At 41.4% G+C, this 21,174-nt stretch overlaps 1 protein-coding gene across 1 annotated transcript in view; it reads right to left on the reverse strand.

Moving 5' to 3' along the window:
- The window catches only part of FAM3C (FAM3 metabolism regulating signaling molecule C), a 51,418-nt gene extending 41,357 nt beyond the window's left edge, over positions 1-10,061 (reverse strand). The window contains exon 1 of the mRNA XM_052638463.1: positions 9,923-10,061. The gene's annotated coding sequence lies outside the window, so the exon portion shown is untranslated. The remainder of the gene's footprint in view (positions 1-9,922) is intronic.
- Positions 10,062-21,174: the final 11,113 nt, after the last annotated feature.

Raw genomic sequence — 21,174 nt, forward strand, 5'->3', positions numbered from 1 at the left:
GGAAGTTATTCTAATATTATGTTTACAAATAAAAGCATAGGATTTAAAGAAAATTATTTGCAAAAAATACTTGCATTTATGTAAATAAAATAGAGCAAGTGCTGGCAATTTTCTGTAAAAGGGCCAGAGGGTAAATGCTTTAGTTCTGTGGACCACAGTGTCAAAGTGAAAGTGTTAGTCCTTCAGTCAGGTCCGACTCTGCAACGCCATGGAACACTGCCCGCCTGGCTCCTCCGTTCTTGGGATTCTCCAGGCAAGAATACAGAGTGAGTTGCCATTCCCTTCTCCAGGGGATTTTCTGGACCCAGGGATTGAACCCGGGTCTCCCACATTGCAGGCAGATTCTTTACCAGCTGAGCCACCAGTGGACCACAGAGTCTCTGTCAAACCTACTCTGCTCTGTGGTTATAGCTAGAGAGCAGTTGTTCACAGTACTGAAACAAATGGGCCCAGTTATGTTATAAAAAAAAAATTTTTACTTACTAAAATTTTCACATTATAAGCTATTATTCTGCTTTTGCTTTTTTTCTTTTCCATCACTTAAAAATACAAAAGCCAATCTTGGCTTGTGACCCATTAGACCCATGAGTCATAATTTGCCACCTGAGGTAAAGGAATAAAAAATGAAATTTAAATTTAAAAAACTTTTAAAATAGAGGAATTAAAAACTTTCCTGACCATACTCTAATATGCCAACATTTCTTGCTGGACTACCTGCAGGATACAATTCCCATACGGCTTCTATGGGAACTCTGAGCAGTACCAGTAGAGAAGTAGGACCAATCAAAGAACTCTGAATTCTCTGTTCCATTCATGTTCACCACACATTTTCACAATCAACTGCTCTCCATATAAGAAGCACCTACTCAATAAGAAGCAGCATCACAGATCCTCTTCAAAAGAAAGAAAGGCGTCTTTCCTTTCCTACAGATGAAGCTGTTCACCTACAGTAAAGACAGGAATAAATCTATAGACTCTGGAATGTTTTTCAAAGGATCCCAGGAGAAAAAAAAAATGGAGAAAAATTAATCTCATTATATATCCTTTCATTAACTGTAAAAATGATGGTGAGGAGAGCTTAACTGCTTTGGTAAGTGTTTAAAAGTGATTGCTTTTGTGTGTGTGTGTGTGATGGACTTAAAAAGGGCGAAAGGATATGAGTAATTGTGTCTGATCAATTTTTAAAATTTAAAATATTTAGTTTAAAGGAACCTTTGCTTTAATAGAAAGCTTTCACTATATCAGGTGCAGGTACTGTTCTCAAGTACTCGTCTCATCCAGATGCCACTGTGCACACATCTTCACCAAGAGAGATACATTTTTGAAATAAAATGGAGAGGGTGAGAAGATTGCATTCACTTGAAAGAATCTTAACATTCAAAATACGTGAGTTGCTATCACTATAAGTACTGTGAATTTAACAGAATTTGTTTTTTTCTGTTAAGCAACAGAAAAAAACCCAATTACTATCTTGAAAATATTTTAGTTCTCATAGGAGACTCCGATACAGAATCCTACAGAATGGATGTTTCTAAAATCTACCATTTTAACACATACATGTGTCAGACACCTAAGTGGAAGTATGACCTGAAAATGATTAAAGGGAAAATTTTAGATGTCTGCGTAACAACTGGAAAAGTATCCTAGGTTTTTAAATGATCAAACTAATCTTACTAGAAGGAAAAATAAAAGAAAAAGGAGCTAAAAACAAAGTATCGGGGAAGGAAAGGAGGACATCTGTATAATTCTACAGTGCCAAGAATATATTCACTTTTTCCAAAGTCAACTGAGGAAAATGTCAGTGTATCCACTCTCGTGCAAAATGGCCTTCAAAAAGATGAGACTACAAAGCAACAGACCAAACACTTTAAAATAATAATTCAATAGATCCAATAAGTGAGTTTCTTTAGAAGGAAATGGTAATATTCTACTGAAAACCTCAAGAAGAGAGGGATACAAATGATCTAATCCTGGATTTGAAACTTTTCTGAACTAGCATCATATGGTTTTACTAAGAGCATCACATTGAAATTACATTAAAAAGAGGATTAGTATCTAACTGGGCCTCAGAAACAGAATTAAAAGCATACTATGGAAAAGCACAAATGACCGCAAAGAGCACCCCTCTCCCTGAAATATTCTGGGTGCACTCAGCTTTCCTCTGTAGTCCACCTACCATAAATTGCTATCCTTTGCTTTTATTTGATTCTCCTGGCAGTGCCTGGACAAAGTAGCACTTTAGAGATATTCCGTCTGATCTGCAGCAGCTGGATAAAACTCCATTCTTTTAAGAATGAGACAAGACAAACTATAACTGTCATCCTGTCTTGTCCCTCCAGTTAAAAGCCAGTTACAAGCAGCCGTGCTAACCATGCAACTGTCCTGCCTGTCCTGACTCAGCCCCAATAACGAGTCGAAGGAACGAGGGGGAACCGAGCCTGCCAGACCACACACACCACCCTCTAAGCGCAAAACTGTTTCAAAACTGTTCACCCAACACCGAGAATTCCACAGGACAACTTCTTCCACCAACATGAATCAGCTAGAGACCTAAAGTTCTTTCCTCTTCAGATAGTTGAGATATTAGATATCTGAAATACTTCAGTTGATCAGCAAGCATTTAACCATGTTTTCTGTAAATACTCCAAGTGATTAGACACTAAGTGGACACGTATCCCCCTCCCCCCCCCACCCCAAATCTAAGCAGCTTTCCACAGATAAAAATATTCCATTTGCCAAAATGATGCCACTGAAGGAAGCACCATAGCAGGAGAGGCTGTCCTTCACTGAATTCTCATTGGTGAAGAAAGATTCGTTTTAACCTATTCTCTTCTTCAGGCCCCAATGTTCCACTGTGGTGTTTCTTTTGAAGTTGGTAGCCAGAATTCTGGTTCACTGTGACCCACTGAGAAATGGGCTTCCCTGGTAGCTCAGCTGGAAAAGAATCTGCCTACAGTGCAGGACACCCTGGTTTGATTCCTGGGTCAGGAGGATCCCCTGGAGAAGGGATAGGCTACCTTCTATACTGGAATACTCCAGTATCCTTGGGCTTCCCTGGTGGCTCAGATGTAAAGACTCCGCTTGCAATGCAGGAGACCTGGGTTCGATTCCTAGGATGGGAAGATCCCCTGGAAAAAGGAGTGGCTACTCACTCCAATATTCTTACCTGGAGAATTCCATGGACAGAGGAGCCTGGCAGGATAGTCCATGGGGTTGTATAGAGTCAGACATGACTGAGAGACTTTCACTAAAAAATGGAGTATTTCTTGCCACATCAGTAACCAAGAATGTCTCAGTCACAGAGATTCCAGCCCTCCAATGTGAGTTCCTAAGCCCTTAAGGCACTCAGAAAAGAGAATACCTGTGATCTAGCAGCCATCACACTATAGCCACTCCCTACAGTGAGTCCCAAGAAAGTTCAAGATGTGGAAAACGCAGGATACTGGACCCAGACAGCTGAGATGCATATGAAAGGAATGATTTCAGTGAGCCCAGACTCTTGCAGTAAATTCCTTGAGTTATCTGGCTTCCTTCGATTAACAATAATCTTTTGCTGTTCAGACTACCTGTCCCTTGTTACGAAACTTCTATATAACCTGTCCCCCGCCTCCCCTCACCAGAGCAGTTCTCACAGGGTCACTTGAGATGCTGCTCTCCTGGGCTTAAAGTCCTAAAAATTCCACCAAGTAGAACACAACTCTCAACTTTTAGGCTGTGACTTTTTTTAAGTCAACACCAAACTTGGTGCTGACACCAATTACCACCACAATATCCTAAAACTACTCAACACAGGTGGCTGGTGTATATGCATGTAACTGGCTAGCTGGCATCAGGGGTTATGAACTCTCTAACAGAAGAAAGGATGACAAAAAAGAACTCAAATGAGCAAGCCACACCAATGTCACTGTAGCATAAAGTACAAATTTTAATGGACTGCACAAAATGGAAATCACTAAAGTACACAGAAGCTTAGAAATAAGATTTCTGAACTGATCTGCAACACCCACACATAAAAGACTGGAAATGGGTATGCTGAAAATAACATGGGGCCAAACTAGAGTGCATTACACTCTGATACAGTTACACTGCATTTTAAAACAAAGACATCAGTGTAATCTTCATTACAAACACATGTCAAGTACAGGCATCGTATGTTAAACTCTATTATAAACAAATTTTACAAAGTATAAGGTCTAAAGGACTGTTACATTATAATTCTTTTAGCCCATGGCTTCATATAACCCTTCACTGTAACAAGAGGGGCTTGTGGTGTCTCAGGTACCTAACATTCTACTTTCTGATTCTAAGATGCACACTATCTCCTTTCTTTTAACAAGTCTTAAGTCAGGATGAGGTTTACAACCACATTTCTTCGTCTTAGTAGTATATAAAATAATGGCATACCTTACAAACAGCGTAGATTCAATGAAATACCATATCTGGTTCTTTGAAGCCCTAACTATAAAACAGCCCACATCATGCGCACACAGGCTTCCCCGGTGGCTCAGCAGTAAAGAATCCACCTGCCAATGCAGGAGACTTGGGTTCCATCCCTGGGTTGGGAAGATCCCCTGGAGAAGGAATGGCAACCCACTCCAGTATTTTTGCCTGGAGAATCCCCATGGACCAAGGAGCCTGCTGGGCTACAGTCCATGGGGTCACAAAGAGTCAGACACAACTTAGCAACTAAACAACAACATCATGGGCACCACAATTACTGGTAGGCTTTTTATTGGGTTGGTCAAAAAGTTCATCAAGGTTTTTCTGTAACCATCTTACGAAAAAGCCCAAATGAACTTTTTGGCCAACCCAATACAGGGCAAATTCCTGAGCCCAGAATCTCTTGGAGAGAGGATTAAAACTCCTGCATGGTTAATAAACTCCCCAGGTGACCCTCAGCCAAGCTCAGATGTGAGAACTTCAGCCCAACAGTACATCAATCCAAACACACAGAGAAGTCTAGAGTAGGGCTGGGGAGTGAGTCAGATCTAGGCCAAAAAAGCCCAAAGGTAAAATTCACAAGACAAGAATCTTCATTCTTTCCTTAACAATGGAAATCAGCTAGACTCTGGGCCTTGTCTCAGGTAAGAGTGAGAAAGAGAAGGGCAATGAATAAACCTGGAAACACTGTGAGGAACACTGTGAGCAAAGAGAACTCCTGTTTGCAATGCTTACAACAGAGTGTAAATTAAAATCATCCCAATATCTTCTTGCAGCTTTCCTCTCTACCAAATAAGAATTTTGCTTAAAAATTCATAATCCAACTGAAGAAATGAAGTGGGGATCAGATTTCTGTAACTAAGAGTACAAACATCCCAAACAGAAAACAAGACAAAATGACATTCGTTCTGTCAGCTCCTGCAGAGTTCCACAATTGCTGACTAAATCGCTGTAATGTAACCTACTTTAATCTTACACTATACCATCCAAGAGGAGAAAGAGAGATGGACGAAGGGATTGATAGACACAAAGGGAAGGAGGGAGGGAGAGATATGATCAGTAGTCAAAATAAAACTAAATACATTTTAACTATAAGTTAAACATAAGTAAAGAAGTGTCTAGTTCACAAATCACTACAAAAAGAGGCAAGAAAAAGGCACAAATTTCCATAGAGTATAACTGTCTTCATTTCCTATAATTCCAGTATTTTACACTGTATCAGATGGGATGTTACAGGTACCTATTCTGAATGTTTTAGAAGTCCCCTATATATTCCCGTCATTTATATAGTCTTTAACTTAGTCTTCAGAATTTCACTGTACCAGGGCAGACATAATTCTGTTAGTCAAATTATTTACGTGAAGAAATGGAGGAGAAAAGAGACTCCATCTGCCCAAGGGCCTGGAGACTGTGTCATTTCTATCACAAAATCAAGAATGCAAGTTAGCAGCCATTCGCGAAGAACAGATAGGAAGACGCTTCTAGTGTAAAATTTTCTGAACCAATTAGAAATTCATTTTTTGTCAATCACGGGTCCTTCAAGACACATTTAATGATATCCTAACTGCAGATGGCACAGTGGTAAAGAATCCCCCTGCCAAAGCAGGAAACAACAGGAGACACAGGTTGGATCCTGGGTCGGAAAGAATCCTGGAGGAAGATATGGCAACCTACTCCAGTATTCTTGCCTGGGAAATCCCATAAACAGAGGAGCTTAAAGGGCTACAGTCCATGAGGTCACAAAGAGTTGGACATGACTGAAGCAACTTAGCAGAGCACAGCACATGGATAGCTGAGCAGTACATCTGATAACCATGATACCACCTAAACAAGCCATGCAGAACTCATGATGAAAACCAATTCAGGCTCACAGCTACAAACATCCACATAACTTTTTCTTACTAGCACACAAAAACTCACAAGGATCCATCAATGGATGCATACTAAACATAATGTGGTATGTATCTATACATGGAATATTACTCAGTCATAGAAAGGAACAAAATGCTGATACAGGTTACAACATGGATGAACCTTTAAAACATAATGTGAAGTAAAAGAAGCTAGACACAAAGATCACCTATCTTATGACTCCATTTACATGGAATATTCAGAACAGATAAATCTGTAGAGAAAGCAGACTAGTGGTTGCCACAGGTTGGGGAACGGGGAGTAATTGCCTAATGAACATGAGGTTTCCTTTTGGGGTGACAAAAATGTAGAATTAAAAAGATGTGTTGGTGGGAATGCAAACTAGTGCAGCCACTATGGAGAACAGTGTGGAGATTCCTTAAAAAACTGATAATAGAACTGCCATACGACCCAGCAATCCCACTGCTGGGCATACACACTCAGGAAACCAGAATTGAAAGAGACACGTGTACCCCAGTGTTCATCGCAGCACTATTTACAATAGCCAGGACATGGAAGCAACCTACATGTCCATCAGCAGATGAATGGATAGGAAAGCTGTGGTACATATACACAATGGAATATTACTCAGCTATTAAAAAGAATGCATTTGAATCAGTTCTAAAGAGGTGGATGAAACTGGAGCCTATTATACAGAGTGAAGTCAGAAAGAAAAACACCAATACAGTATATTAACACATATTTATGGAATTTGGAAAGATGGTAATGATGACCCTATATGTGAGATAGCAAAAGAGACACAGATGTAAAGAACAGACTTTTGAACTCTGTGGGATACGGCGAGGGTGGGATGATTTGAGAGAATAGCATTGAAACATGTATATTACCATATGTGAAACAGATCATCAGTCCAGGTTTGATGCATGAGACAGGGTGCTCAGGGCTGACCTGACATGGTGCACTGGGATGACCCTGAGGGATGGGATGGGGAGGGAGGTGGGAGGAGGGTTCAGGATGGGGAACACATGTATACCCATGGCTGATTCATGTCAATGTATGGTTAAGAACCACTACAATATTGTAATTAGCCTCCAATTAAATAAATTATTTTAAAAAAAGATGTGATGACCTCCCAATACTATGAACGCACTAAATGTCACCGAACTGTGCACTTGAAAATAGTGAATTTTATGTTGCGTAGATTAATTTTTAAAGGCAACTGAAAAACTCACCAGAGTGAAGCTAGAAAAATAAAGAACAGATGAAAATTAATTAGATTAGAAATAAGGGAGATATAAGTAATAAAAACAGCTTGAATCAAATGAACAGGCCAGTGAAGAAGACAATGGAAGAATACTGATGGGGTGAAACTGTGGAAACTTAGAGGTAGTGGAACATAATTTTCTCCCCTGAGAAAATATCAGCTGACTCTATTTTAAGAGCAGAATAAAATTCACAAAACCTTTTCAAGTTTAAAGAGCTTGGGAGTCATGTGCAATCACCCCAATCAGATTAGGGAAATTAGGCAAAATATGATATTAAATAAGTTGATCAATGCCCTCTATTGGGCAATGAACTAATTGCAGAATTACTGCTTAAGATTCCAATTTTCTGATCCCAAGTTCAGGAACTCTTCTGGACTAAGTTTAAGACAAATGTTTGCTATTTACTAAATTCTCAGCTAGATGCATTTCTGTGATACATAAGACCAAAATCTCTTACTTCTTAGGTCTTGGACCTTTCAGCTTTGAGAAAGGAGTTATAAAAGTAAGGAGTCGGGGGTGGGGGAAGACTCACTACCTCAGAGAAAGTACTGTAGCTTTGAGAGCCAAGGCTGCCTTATTCACAGTATCCATGTTACCTATAATTACCAGCAGGCACAAATCAGTACTCTGGTATGTCTAATTATGAATACACAAGTTTTCAAATACTGAGGCTGACCATTTAAGACTTAAAATATGTGGTTAAATAAAAGTTAAGACTCTTCTGATGCCCCACAAGGACTACATATCACCATTCAACAACAATCTCTTTATCCTCTGACATTCTCTCCAATGATCTTTTCCTTTTTAAGGTATCTTCTTTAATTACAAAAAGATTTAGTTACTTAGTAATTATTTTTAAAATTGTAACAGCTATTAAGTTTATTTAAAACGTCACTTTAACCTAGTGGACCTCAGTCTTACTTTGACTCCCTTTTAAACAGAAGATCCCTCCACTGGGGTCTTGGGGAGGAACCTGACCTGTGTCCTTTTTTGAAGTCTCATTTATAGGTGATTCTGAGAGATCCCCTGGGAGAGTATCACTGCATCAAAACTCTTTTTATTTCTTGCTATCAAGAAAAATGAGTTTAGATAACATCACACAGACTAAAGCTTCTCACACCTGTATAAAGTGGGGGGCGGGGGCGGCAGAAACGCTGTGATTTAATTAGTAAACTGCCACAGAACTTGACTGGCAGCCTTTAAAAAGAGGTATAGTTAATGATATGGATATGACCACAACCAGATGCTGATTCTGCCAATCTCTTGCTGGTGTTAGTAACTTGAATTTTCTAAGTTAAATGGAGATCCCGTTGTACTCAATAATGCACTGCATGAATAACATTAAGGTCCCCCCCAAACCTATAAAATTTGACAGGATATCACTAGCCCTGAAAGGTAGTTAAGAGTTCAAGGGGTCTGGGATCTCCTGCTAGTCTCTATCTTTTTGAACCTAACCTCTAGGGGAGTTCATATTTTCTCAGTAAAATTGGGAAAATACACAAACGGACCTACTCTATGGGTCGTTAAGAAATAAATGTGCATCTGAAAGCAGCTAGCACAGCGCCTCGTAAGCAACTGTATTCATATTCTTTTTGGCCAAACAGAAAGAAACAAAGAAAAGGTTCTGTGAATTAAACAGTTTTGTATGATAAGAAATTTTTTTAAAAATGCAGAGAGTGATGAAAACAAAAAAATTTCAGCTGGAGATTGTCAGTCCATCACTCATTATTTAAGATCTAGGGTCACAAATTGTAACATATTGTAGAAACTGAGCTTAGCGGCAAACAAGGGGGAAAAAAAGAAAAGAAAAAAGAATAGTACGTCCATCCGTGATACTGAATACCAATGGGCTGGATAGATTTAAAAAATAAAAAGTACCTCCAGCTCAGAAGATACTAAAACTTTACAACTGAGCCAAGATCGCCCTCCACAGAGTTCTAACGCAACACCCAACTCCATCCCCGCCCCTTTAGAGCACTCGGCCCGCATTTCCGACCCGAGCTGGAGACCGAGCGCCGGACGCGCGCCCCAGGTGCCAGCCCCAGGCCGGGGCGCCAGGTGCAGGCGCCGCCCCGCCCTCCGCGGAGCCCGGAGACTGGCCGCCCGGCTGGGGATGCCCGCGCGGGGCCGGCGGCCTGGACCCCCGGCCCGCCACGCTCCGGTGCCCCGCTCCTGTCGCGCCCTGCCCCCGGCGGGACGCGCCCCGACCACCCGGGCACGCCCCGGGCCGGCGATCGCGGCGGGAGCGGAGGATGAAGGTGAAGGTGGGTGCCCGGCTCCCCCCAGCCTCCCTCCAGACTCCCTGCCTTCGGCCGCGGCTCGGTCCGCCTCCCGGTCCGTCTCACCAGCCTCCAGCCCGCCTCTCCGCCGCGCGCGCCCGCTTTCCGGGCTCCCTGCGGTCAGTCTCGCAGAAGGCCGACGGGAGCCGCCGCCGCCGCCTCCCGTTCGCTCCTCCGCTTCCTCCCGGGTTCCTCCGGCTTCCCCTCACCCCTGCGAGTGGCCAGGAGGAAGCCAGCTCGCCGCTGGGCCGCCTCCCCCGCTTCCCCGGCGCAACCAATGGGCCCCCGCCGCCGGCAAGCCGCGCCCGCCCCCTGGCGGTGGAGGACTGAGCTGGCGCCGTGCAGGCTTGAGGAAGGGCCGGATAGCCAAGGGAGGGCTCTGCGGCCCCGCCCCCTGTCCGCGCCGGGCTGTCTGGACCTGCCACGTGGGAGAGGAGGGGGCGGCGGCCGTCTGCACCCCAGGACAGGGCAGAAGTGTCACGGCCTCTCCCCGCGCTCCCTCGTCCGCCACCCTCTGCCTTCAGTCACACTTCCATAATCCCCGCCTTAAAGGAAGAAATTTTAAAATAATCAGTCCCATTTTAGAGCTCCATATTCGAGATGATCATTATATCCTCCTGACTCCTTCTAAACTAGCTCACCTATGGCAAAGATAGTACCTGACTGAGCAGTAGAACGCTGGTAACCTTAAATGTTGGACTCAAGGAGAAAGGCAGTTCTTGTATTTTGCACCTCACTTTCTTTTTTTCTTTTTTTTTGCTTTTTTAATTTAAATTTATTTATTTTGATTGGAGGCTAGTTACTTTACAATATTGTATTGGTTTTGCCGTACATCAGCATGAATCCGCCACGGGTGTACACATGTTCCCAATCCTGAACCCCGCTCCCACCTCCCTCCTCATACCATCCCGCTGGGTCATCCCAGTGCACCAGCCCCAAGCATCCTGTAATGTATTTAGCAACATAACAGAAATGTTTTTCTCCTGTACACACCTTTTCACACGATCATGTGTTAACTGGGAGATCAAACCAAAAGCTGCAAATGCAAAATTGTTTCATAATTCTGATCCACATTCCAAAATAATTAATAACTATAATTCTTATTAGCAATATTAGGTAGAATATCAAGACAATACATGGTTGTAGAAATTAAATTGCATTAAAGAAATAATAGGGTTTAATCATAGTATTCTACCAAGTCAACATACCTGGAAAAATAGAAAATACAGAACTTAAATAATAGCTTTGAATTTGGAAGTTTGTGTTCCATGATAGGATAAAGAAGCAATAAATGCATTCTGAGAGCCTTCTTTGCTTGCACCTTGCTGGGCATTTGGGAATGTGTTCCCATTTAATGTTCACAACTCAGACTGAAGTCGATAATAGCTGTGTTTTGCTTTAACTGATAAAAAAACCAAGACTCCAAAGTTGAGTTTAAATCACTTGTTTGGAAATATAAGGGAGTACCTTGTGAAGTTGGAATTCTAGCCTGGTCCATCTAGCTTCAAACAAATATGGCACTTCGTTTCTTATGATACAAAAATACAACATGTTACACACCTTCCCTTGATCCCTAGGTCCCACTGAGAGAAGTTCAGTTCAGTTCAGTTGCTCAGTCGTGTCTGACTATTTGCAACCCCATGAACCGCAGCACGCCAGGCCTCCCTGTCCATCACCAACTCCCAGAGTCCACCAAAATCCATGTCCATCATGTGGGTGATGCCATCCAACCACCCCATCCTCTGTCATCCCCTTCTCCTCCTGCCCTCAATCTTTCCCAGCATCAGGGTCTTTTCAAATGAGTCAGCTCTCCACATCAGGTGGCCAAAGAGATAATTTAGAAGCCTCTTGATTAGAGAGGTCAGGCCACATTTGTGAAAAGAAACTTTTTGCTCCATAATCAAATTGGCCTGTATGGAAAGAACATATGGCATAGTATTATAGCACTACACTTGAAACAATTTCTGGGTTGAACATGTGCTGAATAACCAATGACCATAATATATAGCTTCAAACCCTTCAGTAGGTAATGAAATTAGTAATAGTGGGTCACAATTGACATTTTGTTATTGATTCACTGAAATAGAATAGAACAAAAAAATCAGAGTTCCTAGCACAACTTGAAAATACATACTGTTTCATGAAATATTTGTACAATATAAAGTGTAGTTGAGTGGATTACAGCATCCTGGGCTACAGTGTAAATTATATCTTTTCATACTGGATTGCATTATTTAAAAGTTGGTAAATCATTTTTTTAGCACAGCTGTTAGTCAGCTTTTTTTTTACCTACTGTTTTACGTGGCAAGAGGCAGGAAAGCAGGAAAAATAGTCAGGATTAACAATAAAGTTAATAAGACTACAGAAAACTGCAGCTCTGAGAGGCTTAATCCAAATAAACGTTTCTATGTTACATTATAATAATAGGTAATGATAATTCACATTTTTATGATGATTTTTATTTTTAAAGCCAATGTTTATTATGTATTTGCTGTGTTCCAGGCTCTTTCCTAAACTTTTTGTATATATTTATGCATTTAATCCTCACAATAATCCTATTATACCTAAATCCTAAATACCAAGGAGAAAAGTGCATAACAGAAAGGGAAAGTTGTCCAGGATCCTGTGTTCATATGTGGCAAGACCAGGATTCAAACCCCTATGCCCAAAATTTCAAGCCTCAAAACTCACCCTTGCCTATACTTGGAAAAGAAAGTTCATTCCCTCTTCAATGGCTGCAAGTTTTTACATAAAACTGTAGTTTATACTGTACAATTTCCCACATAAGAATTATATAATATTGCTAAAGGTTAAGCTTGATGCAAAGCCTCAGAATATTAATTGGGCCCATTCTCAAGCAGAATATTTCATTTGGCATCACTTATCTGTATATACGGGCTTCCCAGGTGGCTCAGTGGTAAAGATTCAGCCTGCCAATGAAGGAATTGCAGGTTCTATCCCTGGATCGGGAAGATCCCTGGAGAAGGAAATGACAACCTACTCCTTTATTCTTGCCTGGAAAATCCCATGAACAGAGGAGCCTGACGGGCTACAGTCCATGGGGCCACAAAAAGAGTCAAACACAAGTTAGTAACTAAACAACAGCAATGATCTGTATACGGAGTAGAGATTGCCTGCAAATATAGCAACCAATGCTTGCTCCCATTTCTGTAAATTCCTGACACATTTACCACCAAGACGTAGAGTCTGTGTTCCTCCTCTGGAAACTGGGCTGGCCTGGGACTTGTTTTAACCCATAGAATGCAGCTGAAGTGATGCTGGGTAACTTCCGGGCCTTGAAGCGTCCATTTTTTTTAGAATCCCATCACCACATAAAGAAACTCAGATCAGACTACTGAGTGGGAAGAAACTCCATGGAGAGAAAGAGAGGCCTGGTTAGGCCCAAACCATCCAACCACTCAGCTGAGTCAGCAGATGACTGAAGTCATCTGCATGGTCCAGCCCGAGTGGAGCTCCTCGCTGAGTACACCAGGAGTGACCCCAAACAACAACATGTGGGAACCACCCCATCCAAACCAGCCAGCCCACACAATCTTGAGAAATCACTGTTTGTTGCTGTTATCAGTTGCTAAGTTCCATGGTAGGTTTCTTTTCTTTCTTTTTTTTTAATGTAGTAATAGGTCACTGAAACATGGAGGGAAAGGTTTGTAACAAAAAACAAACAAACAAAAATTAAAAATAAACACACACATAAATACAAGCTGACTAGTCCTAGGAGTGGGATTACATTAAAATAGAGCATGCTTATATTGGACTGTCATCCCCAAACTTGTAGAGGGATAGCCAGAAACTCTACAAGCTTTTAAAGAATATCATGGGTGGGGGGAAAAACACAGAGGTAGAATAATAAAAACAAAAAACAATAAAAAGTGTCAAATGCGATACCTATACACTGAGTTAAATACCATACTCTGCTGCTGCTGCTAAGTCACTTCAGTCGTGTCCGACTCTGTGCGACCCCATACATGGCAGCCCATCAGGCTCCGCCGTCCCAGGGATTCTCCAGGCAAGAAAGTGAAACCCACTGGAGTGGGTTCCCATTTCCTTTTCCAGAGCATGAAAGTGAAAAGTGAAAGTGAAGTCGCTCAGTCGTGTCTGACCCTCAGAGACCCCATGGACTGCAGCCTTCCCTCCTCCATCCATAGGATTTTCCAGGCAAGAGTACTGGAGTGCGGTGCCATTGCCTTCTCCGAAATACCACGCTCAGGTGTGGCTTAAAAAGTGTTGTTCAGAATAGTCACAAAAACGTGCATTTAGAACTCTCAAACTGAGCTTCCCTGGTGGCTCAGTGGTAAAGAATCCACCTGCCAACGCAGGAGAAACAGGTCAAGGAGGATCCCACATGGCAGTTGTTGCTGTTGTTAGTCACAAACACACATACTGAGCCCGTGCTCTAGAGACCGGAAACTGCAACTATTGAGCCCACGTGTCACAGCTACTGAATCCTGAGTGCCCTAGAGCCCATGCTGTGCAACAAGAGAAGCTAGCCGAGAAGCCCACTCACTTTAACTAAGAGTAGCCCCCACTTGCTGCAGCTGGAGAAAAGTGCACACAGCAGTGAAAACCCAGGACAGCCATACATAAATACATAATAAAAAAAGAAAAAAGACCCAAGCCTCTCAAACTTCCTCCAGCCTATAGGTAAAAGCCACAAGATACGAGTGTCACTCCTCTCATCCCACCAACTCCCTTCCTGGTAAGTAGGACCGGTCATGAGCCAAGTTTACTCCTAGGTGTCTCTTTAAAGAGGCCAAATTTCCCGACTTCTCTTTTTCACAGCCTGTGTTGGCCTAGTGAGTGAGATGGACTTTTGCCTAAATGCCTCACCCTAAACTCCCCTCCTTTCCTTTCCTTAGATACATTTACCCTTTTGAGCGTTTTTAAGTGTACAGTCTGGTGATTTAAGTACATTCACATTGTTGTGTAATCAGCACAGTCTTCCACCTCCAGAACGCTTTTCATCTTGAAAACTTGAAAGTCTGTACCCATTGAGCAATAACTCCACATCCTCCCTCCTATCTCTGTCTGGTCCATTGCAACTCTTCTGCATTCTGTTTCTATGAGTGTGATTACTTTAAAACCTTATATAAGGAAAATAGTATCATTTTAAAAGCTGGCATGCCTACAGATTTTGTGACACTGCACTTGGTACATAGGGCTTCCCTGGTGGCTCAGATGGTAAACAATCTGCCTACGGTGCAGGAGATCCAGGTTCGATTCCTGGATCAGAAGATCTCCTGGAGAAGGAAATGGCTACCCACTCCAGTATTCTTGCTTGGAGAATCCCATGGACAGAGAAGCCTGGCGGACTGTCTTCATTTTGTGTAGACAATGTACATTTGATACATAAGAAACACCATCTATACAAAATGAGTGGTTTAATTTACCATGAAACATATGTAAAATACAATGCAATCATTATAACAAATGTATGTTTACATAAAGGACTCCAGTTTTCCATCTATTACTACTTTTCTAGCAACATGTAAGAAAATTACAGATACCACAAAAATTTGAGTTTTCAATTGATGTCTTTATTCTATTCCCTAGGAAGTTCTGGTTTGAACTAGATCTTTTAATAGATCTTTCAGTGTGGGAAAATTTGGCACTTTTGTCTCAGTTATAAATCATGTTAAATAATATACTGAATATGGCAACCCACATCTAAAATATGTGATGGACTCATGACTGCCAAGAAAACTTCTTACCCTGAAAGTATGTACAAATGTATATTATAAACAATTATTAAGATTATTAGTGGTTCTTCAGAAAAATAGCTTGTTATTCTGTCTTATAAAGTATTACCAGCTAGAAAAATTTCTGACTCAGCATCATAATCTAAAAACTACTTTTTTAAAGTCTAATATGGCAAGGTTACCTATTTGTAATGCCAAGCAAAACTACAGAAGCCAGAAATCAACTTAAACGCATGCACACACACACACATATACACACCCCCAACATATCTTACATGAACATGATACACATGTCTAAGATATTTTTAAAATATATTAATCAGACAATGGAAAAATGTGACTGCACTTCTAACATTCATATAATTCTAAGTAAATTAATGAATAATCCTCACATTAAGTCATCTAAAAACACTTCTAAGTCTCATTAAAAAAAAAAAATGTCCACCAGAAAAATCCTCTGAGAAGAAGGAACTAAATTAATACCGAGCAAATTTTATATTTTCCTAAAGCTGAAACTCCAGTATTTTGGCCACCTCATGCGAAGAGTTGACTCATTGGAGAAGACTCTGATGCTGGGAGGGATTGGGGGCAGGAGGAGAAGGGGATGACAGAGGATGAGATGGCTGGATGGCATCACGGACTTGATGGACATGAGTTTGAGTGAACTCTGGGAGTTGGTGATGGGCAGGGAGGCCTGGCGTGCTGCTATTCATGAGGTCGCAAAGAGTCGGACACGACTGAGCGAATGAACTGAACTGAACTGAACTGAAAGCATAATTGCTTCAGTCTGTAACTTCAATCTTTGATTAAGAACCAAATACAAAAATCCTTTAGTCCAAGCATGAAAGGATTCACTGTGACTGTGGTATTGTTATTAAGCGCTAAGATCTCTAGTTACATTAAATTGAAATGCATTGTTTGCTCTGATTTGAGCCAAGCCACAGGAATATGGGTAACAAAGTATCAACCAATGGTTAGGATTGCATTAAGACCTGTTCTCTAGTGGATTTAGTGGTCGCTAAAGATAATTCAGTAACACTCCAGGAGGCCAAAAATCCCATGTAACTACAGGATGTCTACAAACATACAAGTAGCAAACCAAGCAGAATAAAATGAAACAATACCTACTCCATGCATTGTTGCCATTTTTGTGTGTTCTTTTTGTAGAGGACTCCATAAGATGAGAGTCTTCATCTTTTGAGATGTTTAGGGAGCATCACCAACTCAGTGAACATGAATTTGAGCAAACTCTGGGAGACAGAGGACAGGGGAGCCTGACATGTTACAGTCCATGGGGTCGCAAAGAGTCAGATGTAACTTAGCAACTGAATGACAACACATGCTCTCTTAAATTCGTTGAACCTTTTCCCTAATGTGTACTAATTTCAACATCACCTGTCCAAAGAAAAAGTTAGAAACGTTAGAATCCCAGACGATGCCACTGACTTCCAAATCCTCCAGCCTGTGTGATCTGTGCAAGGCTGTATGTGTCAGATGTCTTTCCTTGGCACACCTGTGACACAGATAGGGAAGGGAATCTATCTACTTACCCAAATGAGCATGATACAAGTTCATGAACTTGATATAATTTTAGGTCATTTTCTATTGCAATTTCTTCAGTCCCGACCCCCTACCGCCCCCCCCCCCCCACCCCGCCCAAATTTGTTACATCTGAGCTATTCTGAACTTGTATCCTGGTTAAGTATCAAAGGACATTTATGAGTCCCTAACCTCTTCATTTCTTGCACTTTTATTTTGAAATGTTTCTTGTAGAATTGCTGCAGCCTCAATGAGGTTTGGTACATATTTTCAAGTGTAATTTATTTACCCAGAGAAGTTCTGCTCAAATATAGCATCTGGTATTTTGTAGAGTTCTATCCAATAGTCAAAATTTCCATCTCTGTTCATGAAGCAAAAGCCAGGGAAATTGCTCACTTCACTTTCAAAAGGACAGGAGTCAGGGATTAAACCTTCAGTTTCTATCAGTTCAGTTCAGTTCACTCGCTCAGTCATGTCCGACTCTTTGCAACCTCATGGACTGCAGCATGCCAGGCTTCCTTGTCCATCACCAACTCCTGGAGCTTACTCAAACTCATGTCCATTGAGTCAGTGATGCCATCCAACCATCTCATCCTCTGTCACCCCCTTCTCTTCCTGCCTTCAATCTTTCCCAGTATCAGGATCTTTCCCAAGGAGTCAGTTCTTCACATCAGGTGGCCAAAGTATTGGAGTTTCAGCTTCAGCATCAGTCCTTCCAATGAATATTCATGACTGATTTTCTTAGGATTTAGTCTCTGTAGACTCCAAAATAATATCACCTTCTTAAATTCCCTTTCTCTTCTGTACCTCCCGGACACCCCTCCCTGACCTCATCATTGAGATGGGAAAGTTGGGTTGGATTTGAAGTCAGACAGATGAATTTATTAATAGTTGCTGACTCTGTCTGTCACTAGCTGCTAAGTGACCTTAGGCAAGTTGCTTCCTCTGTCCAAGCCAGTTTCCACCCCATAAATGAAAACAATAACAATTCCCTGACAAAGTTTGCATTTTTTTCTTCAGTAGTGGAAAATATTTAGTATGGTTTTTAGCATAGGCGATAAAACTCATTTGCCATATATGGTCTCAGAGAATTCTTAAATGCCCCACTGTCCCACTTATCTGACTGCAAAACTTTGAGGAGATATGCTTTTCAGTTCCCAGGGCTTCCCAGGTACCGCTAATGCAGGAGGCATAAGAGATGCATGTTCGATTCCTGGGTTGGGAAGATCCCCTGGAGAAGGACATGGCAACCCACTCCAGTTTGCTTGCCTGGACAATCCCATGGACAGAGGAGCCTGGCAGGCTACAGCCCATAGGGTCGCACAGAGTCAGACACGACTGAAGTGATTTAGCACGCAGCATATGTGCTTATCAGTTCAGACTGCCAGTTGTCCTGGAACTTTGCATGGCCTTACTTTGGTTCTCCCTGAAACTCTTGGGACCCATGTTTGCAAGCCTCTGTTGTTATTTTTTGTTCTACTGCTTCACGTACAGCTTTTCTGACTCATAGGAGATGACACCTTGTGTCTCCTCACCCCCTTGCCACTATTGAACCCAGCAGAACTGTCATCTCTCCATCACCAATGATAGACCTAAGTAGTCAAGCTTATCACAAGTCTATCTACCATCTTCCAGGAATCCAGAAGCCACATGGCTTATCATTAACTGTCTGTACCTCTATCCTAACCTAAACTACTTATTCTCTCAAGTCCTTAATTCATCTGCCAATTTTTTTCTCTATTCTTTATTGGAGACATAACTTTAACTTATTTCTTATGTAATCACTATTGTACCTGTTCTACAGTCTTGCCTGTTTTTGTTTTGTTTTGTTTTGTTTTACTTTTCAGCCCCACCTGGCAGCATATGGGATCTTAGTTTCATTAACTAGGGATCGAACCCACACCCCTTGCCTTGGAAGGCAGAATCTTAATCTCTGGATCAGGGAAGACTCTGTTTTTTGTTTTGTTTTGATGGAAGAAATTTTTACATATTGAGGTATAAGGAAGTCATTCTGGCTTATACAGGTGTTGTCTTGAACTTTATGCTGCCTAGAATAGACTGTCTTTTGTTCTGTTGAACATGCATTGCTCATCTACTGTAACCATTAAAGAAAAGAATGTATTTAAAAATCCAAATAGAATAACTGCCATTCAGGCATTCAAAATGGAGCCAGGTGCCCATTGTGGATGTGAGTTCAGCCATGTTCCTACATCACTGGGAACTTGAATTTTCCAAACTGTATTAAGGACATCATCAGCTGTTCTCAAAATTATACCTGCCAACAGCTGCCAGCTGCAACCTTAAGGTCTCAAGGTTTCCCTGTGTAACCACGCAACTGTCTCAGACCCCAACCAATCCTTACTTAATAAGCGCTCCTTGCCAGCTCCAATTATAACTCTTGTAAGTAACTATAACCTTGTGATTTTTGCCTTTACAACTCTCCCTGCTCCCCAATTTGCAGTCTGATGGAACACAATTAAAGTGCTTCTTGAATCTGTATCTCCTGGGTGATAGCTCTCAGTTTGGCTAGAATGAAATACTTTTCTATTCTCATTATAGATTATTTACTGATTACTTCCATCCGCAGTTTGTTCATTTGTTTGTTGTTGTTGAGTTCTATCATATCTCTCTGAAAACTCTCATACGAAGTGGGTCATTTTCCCTACCAAAGAGCTTAGCATATAATCCACTTCAGAGGCTTCTCATTGGGAATTTTAGTGCATTTCCCAAAGCAAGAATTGAGTATACCCAGTATTAAAATAATTACAAGCAAACAAAATATTTCCCCAAATATCTACTGAGTCTCAGAATTAATTTGCTGTACAGGATAACTTTAAGTCTTCTGAGAGATTTTGAATAACTTTTACTTTCAAGAAAATACACACTGCCTGGCAAACACTAACCTATTATCTACTGCTATAATTGTATTGTTTCAAGAATATTATATAAATGGAATCATATGGTATCTAACCTTTTGGAACTGGCTTTTTCACTCAGCTTAGTGCCCTTGAGATTCATCAATTTGTTATCCTTAAGGATAGGTGGATGGCATCACCGACTCAATGGACATGAATTTGAGCAAGCTCCAGGAGTTGGTGATGGATGGGGAAGTCTGGTGTGCTGCAGTCCTTGGGGTCACAAAGAGATGGACACAACTGAGGACTGAACTAACTAAGGATAGGATAGGTGGAGGCAGAAACATAGGGAGGGCAGTGTGGTTAAAAAAGGGCAGTCTGAGGAATCCTTGTGGCAGAAGAAGAGTTTTGTTTCTTGACTGGGGTGTTGGATACATGAACCAACACAGATGATCAAATTACATAAACTAAATACACATACAAGGGAGTATCATTAAAATTGGGGAAATCCAAATAAGATCAGGTATCCACACTGACACCCTGGTTTTGACATTGCACTAAGATTTTGTAAGATGTTACCGTTTGATTTTACCAACTGGGAAAAGGGTACACCGGATCTCTCTTTTCTTTCTTACTACTACATGTGAATCTAAAATGATCTGAGAATAAAAGGTTTTAAAATACACATGAGTCATTTAGACAGCGTTCTTGAAAAATCATGTAATTTGAATGTCAGTTTTTGAAAAAGCTGGAAGAATTTTGCACCTGTCGTTTTAAAGATTTCAAGTAGTACACATTATGTGAGGTGCCTAGGGCAATTTTATCTTTAGCTTCTGAGATAAAAATGGTTCTACTATTATACACAGACATCATGGAGACTAATTCTACAAAGATCCCAAGGGAAAGATGGACATGTTAGTTTCCTAGGGCTGCCCATAACGAATGACCAAAACCTAGGTGGTTTAACAGTAGAAATTGATTATCTCACAGTTCCAGAGACTGGAATTCAGAAATCAGGGCCGACAGGGTTGAAATCGCTCTGGAGGATCTAGGGGAGAATTCCTTTCTTCTTCCAGCTTCTAGTGGCTTCCGGTATTCCTTCCAGCTCTAGTGGCTTCCGGTATTCCTTCCAGCTTCTAGTGGCTTCTGGTATTCCTTCCAGCTCTAGTGGCTTCCAGTATTCCTTCCAGCTTCTAGTGCCTTCCGG

Source organism: Budorcas taxicolor, chromosome 4 (genome assembly GCF_023091745.1).
Source record: "Budorcas taxicolor isolate Tak-1 chromosome 4, Takin1.1, whole genome shotgun sequence".
In the NCBI taxonomy this organism is placed as follows: Eukaryota; Metazoa; Chordata; class Mammalia; order Artiodactyla; family Bovidae; genus Budorcas; species Budorcas taxicolor.